We start from the raw sequence: 12,005 nt of genomic DNA on the forward strand, positions 1-12,005 counted from the left end.
ATAGAACATTTAGTAGTGGGAAGCTGTAGTTAGAAAAGACACTGCCATGCATTTTTGGCATGGCATAAGTTATTTGAGAAAGCAATTTGCAGTATATACCCAGGGCTTTTGAAATGTTCTGATCTCTGAAGCCAGTGATGATAATCTGCTAAATTTTTATAAGGAACAATTAAAATTTAGCATTTCACATATAAAAAATGTTCTTCACATTGTTTTTTATGACACTAAATAATAATAATAAATCCTGTTCTAGTTTGGAAAGAAATGGTGGCTAACTGTACTGCCATTAAAATTGCAAAGAACATTTGGTAAGATGAAAGAATGTGTATGTTACAATGATAAGTTAAAAGAGCAGGACACAAATTGTGTGTGTGTGTGTGTGTTCTCATAGTTGAGAGAGCAAATACCACCAGCACCTGTTAGAATAGCTAAAACTAAAAAAACTGTTGAAATAAAGTATAAACGACAGGCAAAGTAATTGTGATTCTTGCAGGTGGGCGTGAAAAACAGCAATGATTTTTAAAACATTTGGTAGTTTTTACTAAATCTCAACATGCATTGCTATCATGATTCAGCAATTATATGCCTTGGTATTTACATAAGACAAATGAAAACATATGTCCACAAAGAGACTTGTACAATATGTTTATAACAAATTCATTCATTAAAGCCAAAAAGAGAGGAAACAACCCGGTATACATGAAGGCATTGGTAAAATAAATTGTTATATATTCATAAAATGAAATACTATTCAGGAAAATAATTAAAACATGACTGTGTAAGCATTGCAAAGAATTTTAGAAACATTATCCTAATTTATAAAACTTGATACAATGCATATATGCTATATAAAACCATATACATAAAGCTTAAAATTAGGCAAAATGAATATATGGCGATAGAAATCAAAATGCTAGCTGCTTCTGAAGGAAAGTTTTAAGAGATTGCTCTAAGGAAATATTCTTTCTGGTTTTGGGTATTGGTTTATTGAGTACATAAATACTTCAAATATCATCAAATTATACACTTAACATCTGTGGTATGTAAATTTTATTTCAAGAAAAAAAATCCAAATGAATTAAGAAGTGGGTTAAACACTTAAATGTTAAAAAAATGAAAGCAACCTCATATGAAGTAAGGTATAATTCATGTACATATACATAAGTTTTTAGCATATATTTATCCATAGGTTTTGGGAAATTTATTTTTTAAACCAAGATAAGCATCCTGAAACTAATTTAGCAACAAAAATATATTTATTTTTAACTCTGCTTATTAAAAACTACTATAATAAGATAAAAATTTTACCAAAATTTCAGTAGATTAGCAATATGAGGAAATATATTTAAAAGTAGAAAACAGGTGGCACACACCTGTGGTTCCAATGATTTGGGAGGCTGAGGTGGAAGGATTGTTCCACCTCAAGTTCAAGGCCAGCCTTAGCAAATGAATAAGATCATGTCTACAAACAAAACAAAACAAAACAAATATTCTAGTGATTGGTGACTTAACTCAGTAACTCAGTGGCTTTAATTCCCAGTACCTGAATAAATACATAAGTAAAATCAGAAGATATAATATTTTAAAATGCTATGTGGAATGTATCATGAAATATTTGTTAAAAACACATGTCAAATTAGTAACTCTTTTGTTGTTTTTACCTTAAACAATCAAAACTTTGAAAAGTTTTTAGAAGGCTATTGAATTGTATGTAAGTTTTGTCTATATATTCAGATTACTAATAAAGCACATAGTTGGAAATGAAAATTTAGCAGTCATACTGACCTGGCTGTAAACGTGTTTTCTGCCTGAATGAGTCCCTTCTGTAAATGTTCCTAGGAGAGAGAATCAGCATGGTTGTGCAACATGAAGAATTAGGCAGTATCTTGTTAAGTCTTCAGACATCCTTGTTCTAGTACCCTTTTTCAGAGCAAGTGACAGAGTAGTAGAATGCGGAGAGTCAGGGAGGAGATTGAAATTTGCAGAACTACAATCAAATCATTATCTGACATTTATGTAATATTTTATGATTTAAGCATTTCATTTGCATTCATTAACTCATTAGACCTTCACAAGCCTGTGACATAGAAGAGCAGGCAATACTATTTCCAGGCTAAAGATGATAAAATTTATATTCATAAAAGTAAAGTAATTTTTGTAAGGTCAGATATCTTTTAAGTTATGGAACTGAGACTTGAACTAAGGTCTGTCTTTCTCTAGTAGCTATATTACTTTCAGTATTTCATCCTCTTTCTACTATGACATAAGGTAGCCTCAAAAGAGTCTCTTCCTAAATGGTTCCATGATATTTATCCTGAATGTTTATTTTTTTCTATTCTTTTTGTTTGTTTCCCCACCTTCAGCAAGGCTAGGTAATCACTTTCTCTCTCTTTGATATGTGAAGTGTATATCTCCCCTGTCATATCCGCCTCTCAGTTGTCACTTAGCCAAACTGTGCAAATTTGATCATCTCCACATCTCCGTGTAAGTCATTGCCTTCAGCATAGCTGTTGTTCAAAGCTGGATTCATTCCAACTCTTTAGATGGGCAGGGAGGAGTTTCTTCACCAGAGAACATAAAGAAGCATGATGGCTCAGCCTTTTCCATACATCTACGACATACCTAACTAATGATGTTCTTGCCATGTTGTAAAAAAAAAAAAAAATCAGGATGTCAGATCTATTCCCTGGGTGCCTTCATGACAAGTGATAGAGTTATTCAGTAACCAGGATTATACCAGATCTGGGTTCTGAACAGAATGACTAAAGAACCTAAGGAAATAAATTTTGACTTAAAGGTGGTCCTTGTCTATTCAGAAAATATGTGCAAACATACCAGAATGTTTTTTGCTGAAAACAACAAAACACACAATGGTTAAAGTTTGAAGGGCAATCAGTAATATCTCTTTGTACTGCTCAAGTTCAGAACAGCCTAAGAGATATAAATGGAGAAAATAGAGATAAAAATTGCACCTTCATTTCTGATAAGAATAAAAAAAGTGGACTATGGTTTGTATCTTCAGGCATATGGGCTTTCCAATATTGAATGTCAGAATCAGATACCCATACCTCTGGTCACAAGAAGAGCTAGGAGAGTTCAGGCACCCAAGGGAGGCTGGTTTCTGCCATCATGCAGCACAGGTCCAAGGTTTGTTTATGGACCAAGAGCAAGAAAGGGATTTATGCATGTTGCTATTCTATCCAAGATCACTCATTAAATTAAGATATTTCTCCTCTCCTAATGATGAGGGATGTAAATGAAGCTAGAGCAGAGTGGGAGTTGTAAGACAGTAAATGAAGATGATGAGAAAAGCCCATAGTATTGCTTGGTAGTTTCTCTCAAGTAAAAAAAAAAAAAAAAGATAGCATCAATATTTCCTACCAACACCAATTAAAAGGGGCTTTAAAATGAAGATACTACTTCAAATTTAGGAGAAGGGTGGAAGTCAGGACTGCAATTATAGTTCTGAGACTTAGATTCTTTCTTGTTTTCTAAGCATGTGTGTTGAACCATAAGAATAAGATAGTAGCAGCTGTTTCAGGCAAACATGTGGACATGATAATATTTAGGAGAATAATAAATGAAAGGGAGACTTTCTCCCATGCCTCTTTTTCTTAGGGAGAGAAAGCATCTTCAGTTATCTGCCATGCTAATTAAAATTTGATGATCTATCTATATCCCACCTTCAAGGCAGCCTCAGAAAAATGAGTCCCTGGTGTTTGAGCTCTTTAGAAGAAACTGGCCTCTGTTGTCTAGAAAGAAAATTGCTATTGGTGGTGGGAATAGCTATTGAAAAGAGAAGTGATAATATCTGCTGTGATTATATATGAAAGTTTTTCAAAAACATCTACATGAATGAAAAAGCTCACTATAGCAAACTATAGACCAGAACCTCTAATAATGTCATACATTTTTTAGTTCTCCTTATTCTGTCCAAAATAAAATGAAGTAAAAGAAGACTTTAACTTAAATATTATTGTCATACCTAAGCCCAAGTTTCAATAGTTTTTGCTTTGTGAATAGGGTCATCAATTTAACAGATATATGGTATATTAGTTATGGACCTTGATGACTATTTAGTCCTGTTTATTCATCTCTGAAGATGTCCAACCCAGTTCTTAGAGAGTGAAATAGCTGTTTTCCACTATCGCCCAATTTGTTAGTGAGGATTCACTAAGCCCATACACTCAGGATCAGAACCCAAGATTCTAAGTCAACTTTATCTGCAAGCTAAGACCTTCCTACTCCTTTACTGCATACATGATCATCTGTAAACAAGCTTAGTTTTAGAAAGTAACATTTTCCAAAAGATCACAGTGGTATAAGATATGTGCAATTGTATTTGGCCATCCAACATTATTTTTTTACTGGGAGAAAGAAACACAGCATATGGTAGTCCTTTTGGATCATTTTGAGATCTAGAATGGTGACAAGCAATTATTTAGAGGTCCCCCTTCTTGGAAACAGTTGAGTACACTGTGAATATTTAAATTCCTCAGTCTGAAACTATGGGATCAGTTCATTTTTCAAATAAAATAGAGGTCTTCTGCCATTGCATAATGAAAATTGGAATAGATATGAAAAGTCTTAAAGGACACTTAATTTATTTCTAATCTGCTTTCTCTTATCCCTTGTTCTTGAGGCAAAAACAAAAAACAAAACAACAACAAAAAAACCCAAAACTCAAAAAGAATAAAAACATATTCAAATGCTGATAAGGCTTAGGAATGATTGATGGCTTATTTAAAAAGTCCTCTTTGAAGCAAATAAATTGGGGGGAAAAAGACTCATTTTTTTCCCAATACATTTTGTCATGATTTTTTTCCCTTTCTAAAATGGAGCTATATTTAGAGATAAAAGAAAAGAATTCATAATGCATGCCTTGCCCAGCAGAGAAATTTGACAGAAAATAAAATTTGTTGACCAAACTCTTACTGTCAAACATAACTTAATGTATTACTTGATAAAATCAACTTCAAGGAAGATCTCAGATTGTGCTGTCAACAAAATTGATTTTATCAAACAAGATAATCTTTGCCATCAACAAGCAGTACTTTCTTAAAACTTAACATTTTTTCAAGTCACTCTATTCCACTGCCTTTGAGTCTTATCTGGGTGAAAATTTCAAGCCTATGAGATACATTCAACTGTCCCTTTAATGATGTGCCTGTTTCCTCCCTATTTCAGCATTTTTCCTAATCCTTAATTCTTAAGCCTGATTATCAAGACCTGTCAACCTCACTTTTTTATGTTGACCTCTCCCAGAGCCAGGGAAATATCTGGATTCATGCCAACCAACCTCTAAGTGTATATCAAATTAGTCCTGCTGACAAGGCTGGTCAGGACTCGGAAATCTCCATCTTTTGGTGGCTTCAGTTACTACCTTTGAATTTCAGCTTCAAAGAAAAAAATATTAGTCCATGGAATAAGTAGTTGCCCTTGTTCAGCAAGATTCTGTCCTTTGTATTTGCTGCAAGCTTACTCTGAAAGTTCTCATTTCTGCATGTTACTGGCTCTAGAGTGGCATCTTAGATTTTGGCGTTTGCTCTAACTTCTGTTCATTGATTTAAGCTCTACCATAAATAGAAAGATATGTAAATATTAGGTCTATTATTTTTTCATATTTCCACAGACATTCATTAAATGCTTTTGAGGTCCCAAGAAAGCACCAGGAGTGCACAGGACAGTTAGGCATTGGCCATATGGAAGTTGCTTGAGTCTAGATTCATTTCTACTAATGGATTATATACCCATGTTTAAAGCCAGGTTCTTCAGGGTCCATGAATCACCTCTTCTGCCATATCCTACTATCTGTTGATTGCTTTTTGGAATGGCCTCTATCTTCAGGAGATTTCTAATCTGGATCTGGTATATGGGGCAGTATTTTGGAGAAGCTGCTTGTGCCCCATCCTCATCATTGCATTGAAGTTGGAGAAGGACTTTGGCGCTAATAGTATCTCACTCTAAACTGAAGAGTGGCCTGAAGAACAATAAGTCTCTACCTTCATTTTTTATAAGGGATTCTGGGAAGAATAAGGTTTAGACAGCAACTGTGATCACTTTCTTTCAAAAACCTCAGTAGCTATAGAGTATAGTGTTTGATCTGGGATGGATGATACTCAGTTCCTCAGAAAACATTTATAGGGTATCTTCCATTGGTCTTATATGAACTGGAAATACAGAAACAAATGTAACAAAATTTCTATTTTAAGTTTTTAACAATGTTGTAAGGTAGATTGACACATATAGTTATATTGTCACATTTAAGGGGCTACAAATGTTATTCACAAGAGTTTCTTGGTCAGTACAAAGTCTTACAAAGGGTGGAGAATATAAGAGGCACTCAAGTTATAAGCCATTTATTTCATATTGTAGAAATATAAATATCAGATTGATTAGATCTCATGAAAATTGCTTGCATCCACATTCACCCACAGAGATGGACATATTTGTGTTCTAAGCCAGGTTCCTTTCAGCATCCATATGTCACCTGCTCAACCGCATCCTACCATCAGTTGAGTCCCATTTAGGATAGACTTGTGGGGCTAATACACAAACTACATAATAATCATGTACTAATACTGTGTTCAGGCTCCTACATTTTATATATATATAATGGAATTAACTCTGCTGGCAATATAAAGAGAAGTCATGTTCTGTAGCTTTAAGACACTATATTTGAGTAGTCAAGCTATGGATTTTTCTTATCAATATGTGCATTCTTAAGCAAGTATGTATGTATAAAATCTTAACCATATAATGGCTGGGTGAATTTTGTTTTGCTGCTTAGGATATTTGTGTCCATGGATATTTCATATAAAATTTTTGTTTGTTCTTCATCTCCAATTTTGAAACACATTTTGAGCTGGGCATGGTGGTGCATGCCTATAATCCTAGAGAAGGATGTTGAGGTAGGAGGATCACAAGTGCAAAGCCAACCCTAGTAACTTTGTGAGCCCTAAACAACTTAGTGAGACCCTCTCTCAAAATTAAAAAAAAAAAAGTGCTGGAATGTAGCTCAGTGGTTAAGCACCAGAACAACCAACCAAACAACAAAAACAAAACCCCCACACTTCAAGCCATGCCTCCAAAGAGGAAGAATGAGAGAAGAAGTGTAACAAAACATTTTTAATGAGTACAGGTAGCATTACTCTGAGCTGATATCTCAGAAACAATGTTATGTGTAATCTCTACCCAAATTGGTGTTAAGAGAACCAGGTAAACATAAGCAGACCACTTCTTCAAGTGGAATTTATATTCATTGACTCTTCCTCTCACTTAAATTAGCCTTTATACCAATTTGTATTGTGGCTTTTGCACTCACTAATCCACTTTTCCCCCCCATCTTTCTTTATCTTTGGTTATTCACTTTCTGCCCACAACTAAAATGTACCTTTTTCTATAGGTTCTTCCTAAAACTAATAAAACCCATGTCCATTGATTTTCTGCTAAGAAATTTAGGAGGTACTTTTCATGTATTGCTTCATTCAACTCCTGCATTTTAGGACAAAACCATTATTAGCTCTGTTTTACAGGAGAACAAACCAAGGTTTGGAGAAAAGCAGTTTCCCCAGGATTCCTCAACTAATGAATGGCAGAGTAAGGACTTATTTAAGTTCTGATGGATCTTGTAATTTATGTTCTCTTCTTTCTTCTGTTATAATGATTGTCTCAGAGACCACAAATGCCACATTTGTAAATCCTTTGCAGGAGTCATTATTCCTCTTGCCCTTTAAAAATTTTAATTTTGTCTTATCTTCTCTGCTGTGTCCTATACCTTAAGCACATCTAAAATAAATTTAAAAGTTGATGAATTAAAAGGTAATCATCTTGAGGCTCAAAAACTGTTTTGCCAATTTTAAAATTCATTATAGAATCTAAGTGTTCTTGATGAAAATATATGTGCATTATTTATATGTGTGATAAATGTGTCAAGTTTTAATATTAATTAGATGCTACACCTAATTAGTCCCCTGGCAATAAAAGCTGTCAAACACTCAGTATGGTGGTGAACATTAGGAAGTACTTGTTAAAGTAATCAGTGTTAAAACAGTTGGTGATAAAAATGTAAAGTTCAGTATATTATTAGACTTATGAAAATGTCCAATAAGCAAATATTTATGAAAATGGATAGTTTCCATATGCATACATTTTCTCAGATATGACTTCTAGCTTTTAAGATCTCTAATAAAACTTTATTGGGGAAAATGCCTATTTTATTATCAATGCCAACTCTCAAGACTTTACCTTTGAAAGCGTTCGAGAGCATGATTTGTTTCCTTCTACACTGTTCAAATAAATTGATTCATGTGTAAGGCTTTTCTGTATTTTTCAAGATTCATCATTTTGGGTAGTGTACATGGTATATGTATATAGGTAGTATATTTGGGGTTTTATAGGTCGTGTATGACCACTCCCTCTCAAGCCTGATTAAAAACTCCTTATTTTGCTTTATCTTTCAACATGAACTTTATCTTTCAATTCCTCACTAAGATAGGTTATGCCAGGAAGTGATAGAAACAGCCAACATTTCAATATCTAGTTCCTTGACTTTCTTTAGAGTATTTTTACCATTCAGCAGAGGAGTATCTCAAGAGAGTTGTCTTATAGGTGAATGATTACATGTATGGAATCAATTAGATAGTTTTGTTTTGTAGGCATGTTTGAGTTTTTGCAGTTCTTGCAACAATCTGAAAATGTAGCTGTCTTTGAGATTTGCTGGAATCGATTCAGGGTTCAATGAGGATGTCCTAGTTCAGATTCTTGAACAATGAGTTCCTACTTTTGTAAAAGGGTGTGTATCTGTATGTAAACTGGGAAAATTTTATCAGGGTGCAAATTTGTTATTTTTATCAGGAGCAAAATTATGATATATTTTGTTTTTTCTCCAGGGTAAGAGCTATCAGTCAGTCAGGAGACCTAGATATGGATGAAGCGGGAAATCCCTTCAGAGCCATAGCCCAACCCATGCCATTTTCTTTGCATAAAAAAGGGATTTTTTCACCGTTTTTTCAATCCATTCTGCCCCATCTAATTTTAAATCACCTTTTAGTAATATGATATTGTCTGGGAATAAGCCTCTAAACACATTTCTTAGTCACAGATTACCTCTGACCATCTTCACATTGGCTATCTAGATAAAATGAGGTTGTGAGCGTGAATACTATGTGAAACTGCTTTTAGAGCTTTGATGGTACTCTAGAGGTAGAATTTCCTGCTCACAGAATAAAGAATTGAAGAATGAACACAGCAATCTTAGCATCTATCAAGATTGTTCAGGCCCTATGCAAATATGTGGTTGTTTGGTCTGTGAGTGAGAAATTCTTTGGGCCCATTCCATTTTGATTTCCTATGGTCTCTGTACCTTCCAGGGCACCATATGTTTCTGGTTTAACCTTATTTGGCTTCTGAAGCTTCTGCTTCTGCTGTGACTACTCATTGCCAATTTGATCCAATTTCATCTTACTTGCTTTGTCTTCTGCCCTTGCCTATTATCAACTCCCAGCTTCCACTTCTGTTATACTCTCTTCTCCCAAATTCTCCAATTCTGATAAATAATTGAATTAGCACATTGAAAAGATCCTTGGGATAAAATGAGTCTCAGAGTATCCTACTGATATAAAACTTGAGAAAAATAAGATGAGTTATGATTGGCTCAGTTTGCTACTTGGGGACAAAGTTGTAAGTAGTATTCATTTTATTGTCTGGTTAACATCAGTTGTTTACACAATGAGAATAAGTGTATGTTCATTGCTCAGTACCAAGAAAATTCTCTTAGAAACTGTCACCAAAACTTTCAGTTCCAAGGGACAGAAAAAGACTTCGTAATGTGGATAGTGCATAGAATAAGATAATGTTTTCCTCAATCATTCTTGATGAAATGAAAGTCCATTTAATAAGTGCTTCTGTAGCCTTTGGCAAATAATGAGCAGCTAGTTGCTGTTAATGGTGTCCAAGGCCAGAAGCCAAACTCTAGGGTGCCTTAACAGACCAGATCCAGCTAGTTACCGCCAAAACACAATGGAAAAAATAATGGTGATGTAAAAAGGAATTTATTCAGTATAGCCATTCTGGGAAGAATTAGAGGACAAGCATCCTCAGCCCTGACTTTGACAAGTTAACAAGACATTTAGGTTCATCTAGGAAAAGGAACAAAAATGGGGAGTCAAGAAATACACAAGGCCAAACAGTCTTGGTCAAAATGGTCTGGTTAATCTTTGTCTGAGCATAGCCTTATAAGAACATTCCCTGGAAAGAGTCACAAGATGTTTATCAATGAGATGTGTTGTTTCTGGAATCCAAGGTGACTGGAGAAGAGAATAATAGAGAAAACAAAAAATCAGAAAGGCAAGGTAGAGTTCCTTCATGTTTAGGACAATGACTAGTCTTCTAGACATTGCTCTGATGGTCTGGAATATGCCATTGTAAAGCTGTTGGTTGACAATCTATTGTTTATGATGTTCCAGAAAATCTTGCCTCAGCCTTGAAGAGGAAAGATTATATATATATATATATATATATATATATATATATATATATATATATACACACACACACACACACACTCCTAAAATAATTAACATGTATGCAAGCAGAATTGAGAAGGAATTTGACTCAAAATTTAGTGTAGCAAAAAGAGACAGGTGCCATTTCAAGGCAGAAATGCCATGTTGTTGTTTTTTTCCATTTTTAGTTATCCATTGCACATCTGTGGGCCCAAATGAAGAGTCAGTTTGTAAGTCCTTATTCCATTACCATTCCTGTTAATAGCTATAGAGATTCTTACAGGAAATAATTATACAATTTTTGGCAGTACAAATTGAGCCCCACAGTCAGAAGCTTGGGCTGCAAGTTTGCTTCTTCCAAGAATGGAGCCTATGCATAAACAGGAATTCTATTTTCCATATCCTATCTTTAAAACACTTAGAAGTTGAACTGCAATCCTGAGCAATGGCTGCTCTCCCCTCCTCAGTGAACAGATAAGCAGTTGTGACCAGTGTGGGTTTATACTGCTCTTGTGCAAGGCAATGAAGCAAGATATCTAAAAAAACATTGGCCAGCCTTCAAGCTCTCAGGTTTCCAAAGAGCCTGCTTAGAACAAGAACTACTGTCAACCTTGATTTCTATTCATTTCCCAACATCATATACTCCTGGATGAACTGAAAACTTCAATGAACAAGAAAGGAATCCATTTTTCCAGGCAGTGGATAGATATTGAACTAATACTTTCTCTCTCTCTCAGGGCTGTTTATGGGAATGTACAAGAACTAGTATTAGCCATGGTACTGAAGTAAAGTGTCTAAAGAGTCTTCAGATGAATCCAGACAAATGACTTACTAGCCTCTTTGCCCCTGTGTTCCATTCCTCCTTTCCTTATCAAAAGGTGTATGTCGTACCCTGACCTATCTCTGTATAGCCTCTCTTTTTTTTTCTAATCTCATGTTCTACCACAACCTTGAATATACTTTATGCTAATGATTCTAGTATGTAAGGTACCTCCTCAGAAAAGAATACCTTCCCCTGGCCATGAATAGGCTATTGTCCCTATGGGTTGTCCCCTCCCACTCTATGGTAAATCGGCTTCAGCCTTGAGCAGGATGACCAATTCCCAAGATATGCTAGGTTTTCCCATCCTGAGAAGCCTCTCAGTCCTGGGAAGCAGGAAAGTTGATCACCATAACCTTAGTTACTTCTTGTTCTTCCGATTACATTATGTTTGGATCCATAGAGACCTTGAATTCACTCATAATACTAACCAATCATTCTCTGCTTCAAAATGTATTCCTCCCCTTTCTCTCCATTTACTTCCAATTAGAACATAAATAATCTGAGGAAATTTGTTCTTTCATTAATGTAATTCATATTTTAAGTGCCTAGGGCATGCTTGTCTTTGGTGAAATACAAAATTTGTATTTTGTACAGCTTGATCTCAAATAACTTAAAAACTAAAATTGAGGAGAGAATAAGAAAGAAACTGACCACATCCCATGCTTGTTGACTGTCCA

Source organism: Ictidomys tridecemlineatus, chromosome 13, assembly GCF_052094955.1.
Source record: "Ictidomys tridecemlineatus isolate mIctTri1 chromosome 13, mIctTri1.hap1, whole genome shotgun sequence".
NCBI classification, from domain to species: domain Eukaryota; kingdom Metazoa; phylum Chordata; class Mammalia; order Rodentia; family Sciuridae; genus Ictidomys; species Ictidomys tridecemlineatus.